Source organism: Herpailurus yagouaroundi, unplaced genomic scaffold, assembly GCF_014898765.1.
Source record: "Herpailurus yagouaroundi ecotype Mexico unplaced genomic scaffold, PumYag 67428, whole genome shotgun sequence".
Taxonomy (NCBI): Eukaryota; Metazoa; Chordata; class Mammalia; order Carnivora; family Felidae; genus Herpailurus; species Herpailurus yagouaroundi.
In genome coordinates, this window is record NW_024420241.1 from 681451 (window position 1) to 699655 (window position 18205).

General features: G+C 38.6%; 1 protein-coding gene across 1 annotated transcript in view; it reads right to left on the minus strand.

Moving 5' to 3' along the window:
• Positions 1-5906, minus strand: part of ZC3H12B (zinc finger CCCH-type containing 12B) — a 341768-nt gene extending 335862 nt beyond the window's left edge. Inside the window, exon 1 of the mRNA XM_040467321.1 lies at positions 5463-5906. The gene's annotated coding sequence lies outside the window, so the exon portion shown is untranslated. The remainder of the gene's footprint in view (positions 1-5462) is intronic.
• Between the last annotated feature and the right edge of the window lie 12299 nt (positions 5907-18205).

The window sequence follows — 18205 nt, forward strand, 5'->3', positions numbered from 1 at the left end:
TATATATATATATATATACACACATATATATATATATATATATATATATATATATATATATATATATATTTTATTTTAAGAGAGCACAAGCACGGGAGGGGCAGAGAGGGGGTGGACAGAGGATCTGAAGCAGGCTCTGTGCTGATAGCGACAAACCTGATGTGGGGCTTGAACTCACAGACCACAAGATCTTGACCTGAGCTGAAGTTGGATGCTCAACTGACTGAGTCACCCAGGTGCTCCTCTTAAATAACTTTTTTAATAATATAAATGTATTTTGTAAAATTCATTTAGGGGGTCACAGAAGTAGCTCAAAAGTACCAGTGAGAACAAACCAATATCCATATTTGTTAGGAAAAGTGGAAATGAGGTACAGAAAGTGAACATAATGAGCCAACTATATAATTTAGGGATTTGAAAGGTTATGGAGATACTAACAACTTAATGTACAATAGCTTTAGTGAAGACTGTTTAAAAATATCCATTTTCCTCATTATGAATCATTTCAAAATTCAACTTCAGGTTTTCAGTTAATATATATCGCATTTTAAAAGCTACTACAAAAAGTTTGCATTTCAGTAATGAAATCTCACCATCAAATACCTGAGATGCATTTGTTATTAAGAAAAAAGGAATGTGGGGCGCCTGGGTGGCGCAGTCGGTTAAGCGTCCGACTTCAGCCAGGTCACGATGTCGCGGTCCGTGAGTTCGAGCCCCGCGTCAGGCTCTGGGCTGATGGCTCAGAGCCTGGAGCCTGTTTCCCATTCTGTGTCTCCTTCTCTCTCTGCCCCTCCCCCGTTCATGCTCTGTCTCTCTCTATCCCAAAAAAATAAATAAACGTTGAAAAAAAAATTTATAAAAAAAAGAAAAAAGGAATGAATCAGACCACAGGGGAACTTTTGGGTGCCAACAGTCCAAAGACAGTTAACAATTTATAATATAAGATGTGATATTAAGAAAACAATAATTGTGTGTAAGTTCTTGTGAATATTACTTTAGAACTTATATATGAATGTTTTGTTTTATTTTGTTTATAGGTACCATTCTTTAAGAAAGAATTCTACTCTCCACTTTTCTTCCTGCATTGAATTGGCTGTTAGTATTTTTCACTTTGTGGAAAAGATTCCCATAAGCTTCCATGATAAAATCTAGAGATGTGCTCATCTGGGAAATTTTTCAATCCATTGCCATAATAAATATCATACTTAAGAATATAATAACACTTTTGGGGAGCCTGGGTGGCTCAGTTGGTTAAGCATCCAACTTCAGCTTAGGTCATGATCTCCAGGTTCGTGAGTTTGAGCCCTGCATCAGGCTCTGTGCTGACAGCTCCAAGCCTGGAGCCTGCTTCAGATTCTGTGTCTCCCCCTCTCTCTCTGCTCCTCCCCCACTCATGCTCTCTCTCTCTCTCTCAATCTGAAAAATAAATAAACATTAAAAAATATGAAAAAGGGGTGCCTGGGTGGCTCAGTCAGTTAGGCATCCGACTTCGGCTCAGGTCATGTTCTCACCATGCATGGGTTTGAGCCCTGTGTCAGGCTCTGTGCTGACAGCTCAGAGCCTGGAGCCTGCTTCAGATTCTGTGCCTCCCTCGCCCTCTGCCCCTCCCTTGCTTGCACTCTCTTTCAAAAATAAATATTGAAAAAATATTTGAAAAAATATGACACTTTTAAAACTACATATTTAAAGAAAATTATAACTTATGGATACATCTTTGGTACTCAGTGTAATGCTGCTCTACCTCCAGACTCAAATATGACACATATATTGAGAGATTTCTAGTATATAGTAATAGAAACTGACAATTCTTTACCCTATTTCACATGCAGCCACCACTGAGATTTAGCAGTTTACCTAAGATGTTTACCTGCCTTAAATCATCATAGTACATAGAACACGACATACAAACTAATTTTAATTTTCGCAGCAGTTTCCCCAACATTTAAATTCACCAGTTTTCTTTCCAAAAAAATTACCCTATTGATACCAACCTAATCAACTAAGGACAGAAATGAGCAACACTTGCTTAGCAAAGGAGACTAATCAACTAGTTAATTTCCAATGATCCAATATTCATTCGGTATGTCTGTAGGGACTATTCTGTTCTCAAATAATTTATTTATTTAGCTAATAGCTGACATTCTAAGCAGAGGATGCTCAAAACAACAATTATATTTGTCAAAACTATTATCTACTGTGAATTAACATTCATTAGTAATAACTATAATCAAAGAAGACTATTGCTAGCAGCAAAGATACTACATGAAAGGTATAAGGTGGTATATAGAAGTCTCAAACATTTTTCAAGTTTTGGAATATTGTTCCCTAGGGTAAATCTGTAAATTAACTCAAAAATTCTTTGGCTTTCTGTTGGGGGGCATACTCTCTTTTGACATAATAATTATAGCACACTTTCTTATTGTTATTTTTCTATATACAAACAGCAACTTACAGTGGTTGACTAAAACCAAGAACTCATGTAACTAATTCTCAACACAGTGGAAAGTTGTTAGAAAAGCACTAAAATAAGTTTTGTAAAGGTTTGTAATTCCAGTTTAAACACTGAGGCTAGTTGCCAATTATTAACACAATTATTAACACAATGCTATTAGTAGCATTATATTAGAACTTTGACAGATATCAATTTGTAGGACTCTGGCATATCTCCCTTTGTTTTCAGAAAATAATAGAAATAGCAATACTAGTTAGCAGTACTAAAAACTAAGCTATCATATACTTCATAGACCAAAATTAATGTTGCTTATAGAATTTCCCAATTTACCTAATTAAGAAATAGTCTTTGGAAAATACTATTAATCTAAAGTTGTAATAATAATATAAGTCTTATAAAAATACTTAGATTATAACTGCTTTAGGAGATAGTGAAAACATACAGGTGATAATATGTGAACTTAACACTCTATCTATATCTGCTTAGAAAAAATTTTCACTTGCCCAAAGAAATAGAATGTTTATTTGAAGTCTGACTTCTATAATGAACATTTGACAAATTATTTAATATTAATTTATTGATTTAATATATAATTTATCATTAAACACTATGCCCACTACAAAGGAGTTAATTGCCACTGATAGTGCCCTTTAGGCTTATCCATGAGAGGAATATTTAGGAAGATTAGAAAATCAAGTGCCTCAGTTCATTCTATGCTGACTCTGCCACCTTCCAACAAAATCTATAATTCTATAAAGAATCAAATAAAGTTTGACTTTCTCTATAAAGCCTTCTTAGACAAATGCCAGCCTCCAAAGCTCTTATTTTACCCTCTAATTATTTTAAACCATATTCTTTTTTTTTTTAATTTTTTTTCAACGTTTATTTATTTTTGGGACAGAGAGAGGGGAGGGGCAGAGAGAGAGGGAGACACAGAATCGGAAACAGGCTCCAGGCTCCGAGCCATCAGCCCAGAGCCCGACGCGGGGCTCGAACTCACGGACCGCGAGATCGTGACCTGGCTGAAGTCGGACGCTTAACCGACTGCGCCACCCAGGCGCCCCTACCCTATAATTATTTTATTTCTTATTCTGTACTACAGTGTGTTCCAACTGTTGACCATGACCACATACATATTTTTTTCTTTCAACAACAGGTAAGCAACTTTTCTCCTGGGGCCTATTACTGTACTATTCTCCACAGTAACTAGTATAGTAATGGACACTCAGTGAAGCTAGGGAAAAAGAAAACATGTTGAAAATCAATTAATTAAAAAAAAAAACCTAATTCTTTCCAGAGTTCACTGGCTAAGTGCTTTGTTGTACTTGTAAAATTAACTATTAATATTATCTTATAATGTGTTTATGACACTCTAGGTAAATGCTCTTGAGTATGTGGCAGCATTATAACCATATTCACTAAAATCAAATTCTAAATTGGATCCAAATTACTGCTTGGTTCTAAAAGTGTGTGAAATGAACAGCAAGTATCCACATAGTACATTTTATTTCATAGTTCAGACTTGACTTGATCAAGAGCTTTTCCAAAACATAACATCTCTAACTTTGGAGTCTAGCAACTAGAAGCATGACAATTGACAATTCACCACCACCACCACCACCAACAACAACAACAACAACATAAAATACTCCCTGAGCCCCAAGATTACTTTGTAGTGATACTAGAATTATACTGTGCTTTAAACCATATCTAAAGAACCTCAAACAACATGAAAGCTACATTTTACCTAAAACTATCAAGTCTTGACTGATTCCCTAGCTAAAGTTATTTAATCACAAATGGCATGTATATCCTTTTTAAAATCTTTTAGCCTAAAAGCATTTGCCCAAAACTGAATTTTGTTTTTTTAATACTGCACTTCTTTTTTTAATTCTTTCTTCTTTTTTTAATAAAAGAAACATGAAATAACTTAAAAACTGGTAGGGAGGGAAGAGAACCAAATAAAACAAGGAACCCATCTTTCATTGTGCATGAAAGTACCTTAAAATCAAAATTACTAGTTGATCTAAATTCATTCCACTTTTAGAAAGGATCAAGTGTGAACTGTGATTTTTTTCAGCCATTTGCTTTTAAAGAAATAACTTCACTACTCAAAGATAATAATGCTAATTTTAAAAAAGCACCTTACAACTTTAGATCCTCATCTAATCATCCTGTCCAAAACACCACTTCAGGTCCCTCATGGCCATGTTTTTGGGAAGCAACTATTCTCAATTGCAGGAAAGCCCAGGAAGAACAGATAGATCATAACACATCCTTGCTTTTACTAGGGACATTTCAGGTTTCATCACATTTACTAAAAAGGAAGTTATGTCATTCTGAATGAAGAGTAGTTATTTCATAAAACCTGTTTCCCTGTTATCAATCAGTCACTGTCTACTTCTCTTCAAATTTGATGCCACTTTGGAAGTCAAGTGGTGTGTGTGTGTTTGCTAGTTTTATTATTATTATTTAACGTAAGTACTGACTTCTAACTCTTTATACGTCAGGAGACAGAAGCCAGGAACGCGGCTTTCAGAAGCTGTCAGCACAGCAGTATCAAGAAAACTAAAAAGGGGCCAGGCCATCTGCCATTCAAAAGCTTTGAGGCATGGAGAGACAGCAGTCTGAGAAATGCCTCTTAAGAAGCCTCCGGTCTGACTGAGCTTTTGGAGAGCAAGAGCGAGGGAAAAGGGGTGAGAACGGTATTGGGAAAGTCTGTCCCGGAATCAGAGACCAAGCTGCGTGATTGTACGTAGAATTATAAGCATTTATAGCACCTAGGAAGCAAAGCTAGGCCTAAGACACTCATTTCTGGATGCCGAGATTGAGACCAGAGAGTGGTGATTTTTAGAAGAAAAACTACCTCGAAGGAAATAGGGAGCAGCGAGCAGATGTAAGAGAGGCGTTAGAAGCTTCTGCAGGAGAAAGCAGCGCGTTGGTCGTCTCCCAGAGCCCCGGAGGCCAGAAAGGCGTCCCAGCACCTGGCGAGTGCGGTGCCACTACTCACCCCTACTCTCCTATGGTCCCCGTCGTCGCCCTGCTGGACAAAGCCCCTGCAAAGGAGCCCCTCCCCCGCCCGCCGCCAGGGGTGGGCTCAGCGGGCGAGAGGAGATGGCGGCGCAGGTGTCCGTGAGCCGGGGCCAGAGATGCGCCCCAGGAGGAGCTGGGTGCAAAGGAGGCAGCCTGGTGCCTTGCGCTCCCTGGCGCCAACTTCACCACCATCGACGTGGAGGAGCCAGAGGAGGCACTGGGGAAGAGGCCCTCGCCCAGCGGCCAGTACCTTCCTGGGATACTAGGCCAGAGCTCAGGCGGGACCGCCGCCCCCGGCCCCCTCAGAGACCCGACCCCCAGGCCTGATTCCCGTCCCTCAGTCCCCGCGGCCACAGAGCAGCGGCGGCTCCCTCTCCGGGCCGCGGTCGCAGCTGCATCCTTGTGCTCCTCCTCTGGCGCCGCTGCCTACACACACAACCCCAGCGCCTTTAGAGCAACTGCGCCCAGGCTGCCGTCGCCTAGCAACCGCGCGCATGCGCCCCACCCCCGCCGGCGACTGCCGCCACCGCTGGCGCTTCTGTCCTGGCTCATTCCACGACCTACAAAAAGTACATAAAATCCCACTTCCTAGAGCGCACTTCCTAGATACTGGATAGAGCGACGTCAAGGTGAGGTGAGGAGAGGTGCAGATGCTCTGCAAATGGAAGAGGCTAGAAGACTTAGGGTGCGACAATTTCCCGACTCCTCGACAGGAATCTCGGTGGCTGAGAGTGACAGTCAAACGACCTCCTAACTTATTATTTAGTCTTGCCTTCTCGAATCCATTCTTAACAAGAATTCCAGAGGAATTGTCTAAATAACCTCTCCGACCGTGTCACTCATCTGCATAACTCTGGTGGTTAAGGAACAGCCACCTTAATAGGGCCTAACAGTTCTAGAGTACTGCAACAGCATTGTCTTTGGTCTCCTCACCTTTAGACTTGTCTTTCTACAGTCCGTTCACATACTTCCATCACAGTGATCTTTGTAAAACATAAATCTACTCTCACTTCCCTCTGGTTTAGAGAAGGGCTTTGGAGTTAGAGCCTGTTTTGAATTTCTGCCCCAACACTGGGTATCTATGTTTCCTAGAGCCAGGATGCTTAACCTCTCTGAATCTGTTTCCTAATCTGTAAAATGGGGATTGTTATAATACCTACAGAGTAGTTATGAGGATTAAATGAGAGACTGCATGTAAAGCATTTAACATACACAACTTACTCTGGCACCAGAATAAGCAGTAAAAATTGGAGCTATTTTAAGTTAATCTCGTTGCCTATAATAAAGGTTGAAGCATAAACTCCCTAACTTAGTATTCAAGGTCCCCTGAGATCTTGCCTCTATTTTTCTAGCTCTAGTTCTTTTCCACTCCCCTTTGGGCACCTAGCCCCAAATCAGTCCTTGCAGTTTTGGGGATACATCTAGATCTATAAAGTTCTTAGATATATTTTCCCCAGGTTCATCTGGGAAAGAATTCTATGAAATACCTCCAATTAATAAATGTGTAAGTGATCTTTCCCAAAATACACATGCTAATTTTTAAATATTGACACTGAGAATTGACACATAGATACTGATTGTTTACAAATTTGTGTGGTTTTTCTGGAGGCTTATTTACTCAATTTTTTGAAATTAGGCTTAGAGTTTCTATAATGTATAGTGACAAAAATATGTCACCAATTTTGAACTTAATACAATGCATGAATGTATTTACAAACATCATGGGCCCTGCTGTATGTTTATTTAATAAAAGGTTTAAACATTTTAGGAAGTGTAAAAATAGCTGTACCATGTGTAGGAATTCTGAGAGGCCCTAGAACTGCTACAGAAACATCAGTGAAAAGTTCAAATGGAATATAAAACTAAAATGAGGGGCGCCTGGTGCTTTGTGGTTAAGCGTCCAGCTTCGGCTCAGGTCATGATCTCAAGGCTTGTAAGTTCAAGCCCTGTTGGGCTCCATGCTGACAGCTCAGAGCCTGGAGTCTGCCTTGGATTCTTTGTCTCCCTCTCTGCCCCTCCCCACTCATGCTCTGTCTCTCTCCCTCTCTCAAAAATAAATAAACATTAAAAAAATTAAAATGAAACTTTGAAACCAGGCTGCCAGAAAATATTGAAAAAGGAGAAGAACAATTGGAAAGGTGAAAAAGAGTGAATCACTCTAAGACTAATTAAATAGAAGTACCAGATGAAAATAATCAACAAACTGTAATCAACAGGGAAGATCACAACATAGGGGATATGTATTACAACTGTGAATATGGCAGTGAGCTTGGATAGACTTCATACCTTTCCTTCCATAAGATACAAATATGCCTTTCAAGTTCAAAGTAAAACAATTTATTGGTGTTCAGCCTTTTCCAAGGACCATCAGCAACTCAAAGGGACAGACTTTTAACACAATTTGCTTAGATCTTCTAAAATCTGTACTTAGTCATATAAAACCTGTATTGTCTTTTTTTTTTACCTACACAAAAGGGTTTCTTTATTTTTTTTATTTTAATATGAAATTTATTGTCAAATTGGTTTCCATACAACACCCAGTGCTCATCCCAACAGGTGCCCTCCTTGATACCCATCACCCACCCTACGTGGCAGTGAGAAAGAATGAAATACGGCCTTTTGTAGCAACATGGATGAAACTGGAGAGTGTTATGCTAAGTGAAATAACCTGTATTTTCTGTTCACTTATTATGCTCATTACATTCTATAGTGAGACAGAGGAATAAATACATAAAATTCTACTAGTCACTAATTCTTCCTTTTTTACATATAGAACTGTGTCACTGCTGCACTTAAACTCCTTCAATATTTTTCCTTGGGTTTCAATATAAAATCTGAGCTCCTTTGCACACATCAGTGTATCTGCCTCTACTATGTTAGCAAAGTAGAAACACCTATCAACAAAGAGAGACCTATCCACATCAATATGGAAAGAAAAAAAAACATTTATTATTGAGTAAGCACAGCACAGTGCATGCATATAAATAGACTTAGAGAGATTATAAAGTCAGGATAAAATTCCACACAATTTATAGAGAAAAGCAAATACAAAGTTCACTTGAAAATTGTAGTGGCTATTTGTTTAGTTAATTGACTTCCTCCAAAAGAGTAACAAAACATCTATTTCCCCAAAAGACACTTTGAATCTTCCTGGAAGTCAAATGGTTACATCTGGAGATGGGCTCCCACATTATCTCTGTAGATATGTCTTTACATTTCAGAGAGGAATATGGCTCATGAACTTAAAAAAACGTCTACGTTCTAAAACTGGAGACTGAGCCTTTCTAGTACCTGGAGAGATTTATCTGCATTCCAAAAATTAGAGAAAGGATACACACCCACTGTGCCCCCACCAAAGAGATGCATTAAGTGGAATGGAAGAAATAGTTTTTCTGTTTACTCACCTTTATTTACCTTTATAATTTAGTGAGTTGTTCTAAAACAGAACTCTGTGCTCACACAGTAGATGGCTTCTAGTAAATCATGAGGAAGTCTTTCTTAAAAAAAGTCATAGAAGAGGTGGCATTGCTCTGGCTGTTGACAGATGAGTAGGAATTTTCCAGAATGAAATAGAATATTTCAAGTGAATAAAAAAGTCTGTTCAAAGGCCCAGAAAATTTTAAAGCCCATGGTATGTTCAGTGAAAGTAGAAAACTTGGATTTACCCATACTATATCTGTATTTAAGGGCTGAGCAGTCTAAGGGTGCAATGGAGTATAGAGACACAGATTGATGAAAGATTGAGAAATGCCTTTGATACCATGCCAGAGTTTGGAAAAGGTCTATATCTAATAACTAAAATAGGATAACATACTCATACTTGTTTGGGGGTCTGGCACAAATATTAAACAGTGCCCCAACCCCAAAGAGCTTACAATTGATTGGATGTAAAAGTCAAGATAATAATTAACATAAATGAAATACCATAAGTTGACAGTTATATTTGAAGTGTATTCGAGGGGACAGATATAGTATTGTGGATAGACTTTGGATAAAGTTTCTGAGAAAGCTCCTTGGATAATTTCATCTTGACTTATAATGTAAAGGGTGTCCATAATTGGAGTAGCTCCTGGAATTTCAAATGATTGAACCCTGTGTGTCTATATGCTGTAGTTCTCACCCTCTTTGTTCCCTGTTTCCATTCTGGCTCTGCTAAAGAAAATCACTCTGACCTTTTAATGCAAATTGACCTTACCACAGATTTAATTTCTCATCTTACCACTTGGCACAATACGGCAATCTTTTAACTTTTTCTTGGTCAGTCCCTCTCCAATTCTCCTCAGCTATTATTCCAAATGTTAACCATTCTCCACTATTACTGATGACTTCATCACTCAACCATCAAACCTACCATCCAACTGATTACTTCATCACCTGCCTTGCTTAAAAAAAAATTGAAGTTATCAGGCTTTCTTCTCACTTACAATCTTTATCTGCTCCCATACTATACTTTGATTCCTTCACCCTTACGTAGACTGTGTAAAACTAAATTTTCCATCTGAGCTCCTGAACCTTGTCTCACCCAGACTTTCAGAGATCTTACTTTATTAGGTTTTCTGTCTTTAATATCTTACACCTCTCACCCTCACACACTGCCCCATTCCTCACAGCCTAGAAACATACTCAAGTATTTTCCATCCTTAAAAGAAACACTTCCCTTTATCCTGGAGCCTCCTCTAGTTTCCTTGAAGTGTCCACTGTTATCACCTTTCCTTTTCACACACAGGTGTCAAAAGTGGATATCTACATTTACTGCTTTTATCACTTCCCATTCACCTTTCAACCACTGTAATAAGGTTTTTACCTACACTTCTCCATGAAAACCTCATTTGTTAAGAACACCATTTACTGCCCAACTTCTCTTTTTAATGGGCACTTTTAAGCCCCTTTCTTACTGGATCTTACTGCCGCATATAATAGTGTTGATTACTGCACTTTGCTTAAAATTCTCTGCTCAGTTGACCTTCAGACATACATTCTCCTTGTTCTTTTCCTTACTCTTTAGATTTTACATTTGTGTAACTTTCATGGATTCCTATTCTTCTACTTACCTCTTAAATATTTATATTTTCCAATGGCTCTGTCCATGGCCTATGTCCATACTCTATTACCTACACATGGATGACTTTCAAACCTATGTAGACAGTTCAGACCTGCCTCCTGATATGTAGATAAGTATATCCAACTGTCTAATAGACATCCTTATCTGGATGACCCAAAACAATTTAAATTTATTTTGTCCACAACTGAACTCACCATCTTCCCATGTTAATGTGTTCTTTTTCCTTGTTAAGGAAGAATCTGCCTCAAAAAAATTAACCAAAGGGAGACCTTGTTATCATCACACATTTCACAGAAACAGATGAAATGACCAGAATATGACATTTTATGAGTTATGTCAAGACTACTGTGTCTTTTACTGAAAATAGACTGCATATATGCATTGAGGAAGAATAAGTTGTATTGCTTGAATGGAAGCTCAACGAGGACAGAGACTTTTGTCTATTTTGTTTACTGTTGTGTTTCCAGGTGCTTAGAGTAGTACCTGGCACATAGAAAGTCCTCAATAAATGAATTAATCTGCATATCCCTTGATTAAAGAGACTTTGTTTAGGAATTCTACTAGGGTATATGTATATGTATATGTATATGTATATGTATATGTATATGTATATCTACATCTATATCTATATCTATCTATTTTCATGTGTGTGTCTATAACCTATCCATATATTAGCGAGAAATGTGTCTTTTTCTATCTTAAATAAGGAAAAATGAAATTATATCTGCACTTCATTCAGATTTCTGCCCATTGGAAGTAAAGGAAAAGGACCAGTGGCAGGTGAGATAAAATACTCCCTCTATCACTTGGAAATTTCAATTGGCAGTTACTCCTTCCAGGGGCTCAGATGTCTGCTTATGGGCAAGATTCCTCCAAGGTTTACTTCCAGGGCCTGAATGATCGATGCTAGCTCTACTTCAAGAAGGTTGGAAGGACTGTGGGTAATATCTGGATCTTTTTTGTATTCAGTAGTAAATAAAGAACAAAAGTTTATTTCACCCACCCCATCTAATTAAGTTAATACACCCTGTTAATTCTAGTTCCTAAATATTTCACATATCTATATTTCCTTTATACTTCCTCTGCCACCAATTTTGCCTTGGTTTAGACCCTCATCATTTATTTTAGGACTATTTCAACAACTTTGTAATTGGGCTCCTGCCTTCATTCTTAACTCTCCTCCAAACTATCTTCAACACTGCTCCTTTAATGAATTATCTAAAATGCAAATCTTAACAAATTCCTCCCTGATTAAAAACGTTTCAAGTACTCCACAGTGCCTGCTGAATTCACTTCAAGCTATATAATACTCTTTATAACTTGTCTCTTCTCCAGCCTTATCTCCTACCATTGCCTGCCTTCTATATTATGTTCTGAAATTCATTGTTTGCAATTCTCCTTTGATAAACATACCCCTTCTTCTGGGAGTTTCACTTGCCACAAACTCCATCCCAATATTACTGTAGAACTTTTCATGTTATGTGACCCCTTGGCCACAGTTGACCAATCTAGGTCTATTGTAGCCCTTCCTCAGAAATTTGGATTCTAGACTGAGATTTCAGCCCACTTTGGCTGTTTTCTTATGCTAAGTAGTGTACGTTTCAGAGCTGTTGGCAGCGGCCATTTTTATGCCATATGGTCTGGGAAAGAGGAAAAGGTGGTCTGCTATGAAAGATGAAGCATATATACAAAGAGATGCAGAGATGAGAAAGAGAGGTCCAGAAAACAATTGAGTCCTTAGCTCCAGGTTATTCTTTTAAGCTCATCTGCCTTATTCTTGGGTTCCATAAAACACTCATGCTAAATTTATTTTATTACTCAAGCTAGTTTGAGTTGAATTTCTCTTTCTTGAAAGAAAAAATACTGTTCTCCCATATCATGTTCTTTAACACTCATGTCTTTGTTTATTCTTTTCCCTTTAACTGGAAAACTGTACTTCCCCTCACAAACATTTTGCCTGAATAATTCTTATCTTTACAGAGAAAGTAGGACTCAGGCCCTCTACCTGTACCAGGAAGGTACCTGCCTTTCTACTCTACCTTTTCCTCATTCCTTCTCAAGAAAAGGGAATACTGATATTATACGTCAGATGACATAACCATGATTGGATCAGACTTAATAGCAGGTGGGGTAATTGTCTGCAAATAAGTCCCATGCTCATGCACAGTTCTTCTTTTCCTATTCTTACCATATCTTTGTTGTGGATATTGTAAGACAGCCAGAGCCTACTTTACTTATTTATTTATTTATTTATTTAAATTCAAGTTAGTTAACATACACTGTAGTATTGGTTTCAGGAGTAGAACCCAGTGACTCATCACTTACATGTAATACCCAGTGCTCATCCTAAGAAGTACCCTCCTTAATGCCCATCACCCATTTATCCCTTCCCTTCCCCCCCCACACACACCTCCACTCCAGCAACCCATAGTTGCTGTTCTCTGTATTTGAGTCTCTTATGGTTTGCCTCCCTCTGTTTTTATCTTATTTTTCCTTCCCTTCCCCCTATGTTCATCTGTTGTGTTTCTTAAATTCCACATATGAGTGAAATCATATGATATTTGTCTTTCTCTGACTGACTTATTTCATTTAGCATCATAAATTCTAGTTCCATCCAAGTTATTGCAAATGGCAATATTTCATTCTTTTTGATCACCGAGAAATATTCTACTGTATATATATATATATATATATATATATATATGCCACATCTTCTTTATCCATTCATCAGTCAGTGGGCATTTAGGCTCTTTCCATAATTTGCCTATTGTTGATAGCACTGCTATAAACTTTGGAGTGCATGTGCCCCTTATAATGAGCATTTTTGCATACTTTGAATGAGTACCTAGTAGTGCAATTTTTAACTTTTTGATGAACCTCTATACTGTTTTCCTGAGTGACTGCTTCAGTTTGCAGAGCCTACTCTATAGCAGGTCCAGCTGTGCACTTTCTCTCTCTCTCTCTCTCTCTCTCTCTCTCTCTCTCTCTCTCTCTCTGTCTCTGTCTCTCTGTCTCCTTCCTGGCATTAATTAATATTCCTGCAACTTGTGGCTGGCCAAAGAATACTAACATTTTGATTTGAACTTGGGAACAAAAGTGCCATTAGGGAACCTGACATAGGTTTTAAATGAGCCACATTTTAACCATGCTTTCCCATCACTCTACACCGGGAAATATTTTGTGCAGCCCCCTGTATTTAGTAATCACATTTGCAACTCATATTAGGATGAAAAGAGATTCTGTCATAAAGTAGGACATCTTTTGGGGAACATAGACTGAAGAGACAGCTGCACTTCTGCTGAAGCTACATTAGAAAGCAGAGTCCCGGGGCGCCTGGGTGGCTCAGTGGATTAAGTGTCTGACTTCAGCTCAGATCATGATCTCATGGTTTGTGAATTGAAGCCCCACATCGGGCTCTGTGCTGACAGCTCAGAGCCTGGATCCTGCTTCATATTCTGTGTCTCCTTCTCTCTCTGTCCCTCCCCTGCTCACACTCTGTCTCTGTCTCTCAAAAATAAATAAACATTGGGAAAAATTTTAAAAAAAGAAAGCAGAGTCCCTCACAGAGAAAGGAAAGTTCTCCTTATGGCTAGCTAGCAAAAGACCCTTTACATAGAAAAACATTTTTGTGCACATGCTTTTAGGCATTGATTGGAGAGGTAGTACCTTGCTCTCCTCACCTCCCATGACAACATGTCTCTCACTTGGAGCTAAATAATGGTATATTTCTCCAAAACAAGTCACATCCTACCATGGTATGAAAAAAGTACTAGAAGAAATTTTGTGTTTCTATTTAGGTAACCAAAGCTTGGGAAATTCAAAAGCTGAGGGAAAACAATACTGACATAGATCCATGCTTGATAGTGCCAAGAGCAGCAACTCAGAGCTAATAAATATTTGAGATTCCACAAGGATTTTAGAAAATAAATATGGAAGCTCACTTGTTTTCTTGACGGACAATTTCTCGGAGGATATTTTTAGTTAATAGTTATAGACAATGCACTATTAGCACAAATTGGCAGGCACATGGATAAAGTTTAAAGCAAAATTTTGGGTTTTTATCTGTTCACCCTCTGTTCTCATTCTCCCAGCAACAGGACTGTTAATAGTAAATGGAAATGCACTTTTGCTTAGGATTTTCACTGGTCAAGATTGTCATTGGTTATACATTTTGTGAGTATGGGACTGAAATTTGAGAAAAGGGAAACTCAAAGGAGACTTGGAGTTGTATCAATCCAACTTCAAAAGTGTTAGAAAAGTTACAAGCCCAGTGAAATGGAGCCAAGTCTGTAGCTGCTGAAGGAAGCCAGACTCCAACCAGGCATCTGGATGACACCTCCTTTGGCTGAGATAAGGAAAAATTAAATATTGGGGAGAAGATAATTTTTGGCTTTAATTTCTTTTGGAAATTAATTTCTACAAAGGAAGTAGTTTTCCATGTGGGATTCTATGTGAAAACTTTAACTTTGAGGAGTTTTATATTGTTCAAATGTAGAATATTATATTGCTGGGCTAGTGCTGCATTATCTGGGCTTTGCTACCATGTAGTACTCATTGATCCATGTTGGAAAACTGTAGATAAGCATAATTTGAGGTGGGAGATAAAATAATGGATAAAAATTTGTCCTGCTATGCAACTATGGTCCTGGGAGTATAAAATAAAAGAATGATGAATGTCAGAGAGATAGTGAACTCCCTGACAAAAGGAGAAGCAGAACTTCCCTGATATTCCATGGGTCTTCTCCCACAGGGGGCTATTACCATTCTGTTGACCATCATCTTGGCTTAAGCCCAAAGGATTAAAAGAGAATCTAATGTAGAGGAATATAAGGGGAGAGGAGCTCCCATTCCTTTTCCTCACACCAGAAAAATCTCTAACAGATGGTTTCCACACTTTTTCCTACTATTTTCTTCCCTCCTAAGCAGAAGGGAATGCCAAACTGATAGATCATATATCAATACACTGCCTGGGTCACATTTACTTGTGAGTTGAGGAATGGGGTCACTAAACTAAAGACCAGGCAACTAGGCATGGCCTTGTCAGCTGCTCCTCCTTTCATTCTGCTGGGATTGTCAAAGTTTTTTCTCTTCATCTAAAGTTCTTGTGCCCTGTGTAATAAAATAATTGTAGTATTTTTATTCATGCTGACTTGAGGAGGTAGCAGGCTATCTTAGGCCTCAAGCTTATGCCATGCACTTCCAATTAGGTTTACCAGAATTCTTTATTGGACATATTAGGACCTGGTACGATTAATAATGACATGGTGCTCTGTTTACAAGTTTTTATTGTTCTTTCCTTGGTGAGCAATTGAGGAATAAAAGTAAGGCAGAATTGGGGCAGTCTTGAGTATTCTAGCCAATACCAAAAAGCCTCTTCCCAATATATCTTTTATCTTTGTTGTAACAGGTACCTCTGTAATTATCTATCCAGAAATTATCTCTAGGAATTCTGTTCCCCTTATCTTGTTCCTCCACTCCAACATCTACATGATTGTAATAAAAGCTGTCATAATATTACAACATAATCATATCCCTTAACCATCATTGATTGGATGGGCGTGAGTGGTGAGCACATTATTTCAGGTGGCTCTTTTCCTTAGGGTAAGAAGGCCGCACCAGCTGTCCATGTTCTTTTTATTAAAAGAGCAAAAACTTTCACTGGAGCCCCCTAAGCTGATTCCTCCTTATGATCATTGGTCAAAACTGGATGCATAGCCACTCTGTCTTTCAGGAAACTGGAAAAGTCAGTATCTTGCCTCAGCTAGTCACATTTAGCATTATGCTGGCAAGGAAAACATGGGGCATGAATATTGGGGAACCAATTTACATGGTCTGCCACATTAATACATTCATGTATAGAATGTAATACAAAAAAACTACTAAATAGAAACCTAACTGCCTTATAAGGAAAACTATCCATTTATTTTTTTTAATTTTAATAATTTTATGTTTACTTTTGAGAGAGAGAGAGAGATTGAGAACATGAGCAGGGGAGGGGGAGAGAGAGGGACATACAGGATTTAAAGCAGGCTTCAGGTTCTGAGCTGTCAGGACAGAGCCTGATGCAGGGCTGAAACTCATGATCTGTGAGATCATGACCTGAGCCGAAGTCAGATGCTCAACCAACTGAGCCACCCAGGTACCCCTAAAAAACTATCCATTTAAGAAGGGGGATCTTTTTTTTGGCTGCATACCTTTTATGGGTTGGGGTAGGCAAGCTAATATGGAGAAGCTGGGGAAGAGAGAAAGCTGTGCATAACAGAGGAAGAAGTGTTTGGAACTATGTAAGCAATCTGGGATGGAATGGGATAAGAGAAGAGATAGGAGAAAATAGATGGTGGAAAGCCACATGGTTTGTGTTCTGAGCTTCGCCTATTACCTCCAAATCTTCAATAGAGTCTAGAACTCATGAGAAGATTGTTGTGAATAGATTTATTTGAAAGTTGGTGAAGGATTGAGCTCTATGTATAAATTGTGCTGGAGTAAAACACAGACAGCATGTGTAGATACAGGAGCAATAGGCCAGAGCCCGAGGAAAGCAAGAAGGTATAAGGCCCAACTGTGACAATAGAAATCATAAGAAGAGTCAAGAGTTCATATATCATCGAATGATAGAGGCCAAAACCAATTATTTCAAGATCCCTGAGAAGTATGGCAGGCCAAGCCAACATCTGAGTTACATATATTTCTTGTCCTCACTAAGTGGTGAGCTCCTTTAGGCCTAGAATAACACCATCAAAACCCTAGAGGAGAAAGCAGGAAAAGGACTAGAATAACAGTCATCAATGCATTCCAGCACTTAGCCAGATGCATGAAACATAATGGATAGTCTATAAATATTTCTTAAATTAAACTAACCTGCCCTATATTTTCATTCTCAATATACCTACCTTAACTCCCCTAAGTAAATTGAAATCTCCATTAAGAGTGTGTCTGATTCATTTTTTATTAAATAAAATGCCTTTAAACCCAGTGAAGAAATGGGCAGAAAACATGAATAGACACTTCTCTAAAGAAGACATCCGGATGGCCAACAGGCACATGAAAAGATGTTCAGCGTCGCTCCTTATCAGGGAAATACAAATCAAAACCACACTCAGGTATCACCTCACACCAGTCAGAGTGGCCAAAATGAACAAATCAGGAGACTATAGATGCTGGAGAGGATGTGGAGAAATGGGAACCCTCTTGCACTGTTGGTGGGAATGCAAATTGGTGCAGCCGCTCTGGAAAGCAGTGTGGAGGTTCCTCAGAAAATTAAAAATAGACCTACCCTATGACCCAGCAATAGCACTGCTAGGAATTTATCCAAGGGACACAGGAGTACTGATGCATAGGGGCACTTGTACCCCAATGTTCATAGCAGCACTCTCAACAATAGCCAAATTATGGAAAGAGCCTAAATGTCCATCAACTGAAGAATGGATAAAGAAATTGTGGTTTATATACACAATGGAATACTACGTGGCAATGAGAAAAAATGAAATATGGCCTTTTGTAGCAACGTGGATGGAACTGGAGAGTGTGATGCTAAGTGAAATAAGCCATACAGAGAAAGACAGATACCATATGGTTTCACTCTTATGTGGATCCTGAGAAACTTAACAGGAACCCATGGGGGAGGGGAAGGAAAAAAAAAAAAAAGAGGTTAGAGTGGG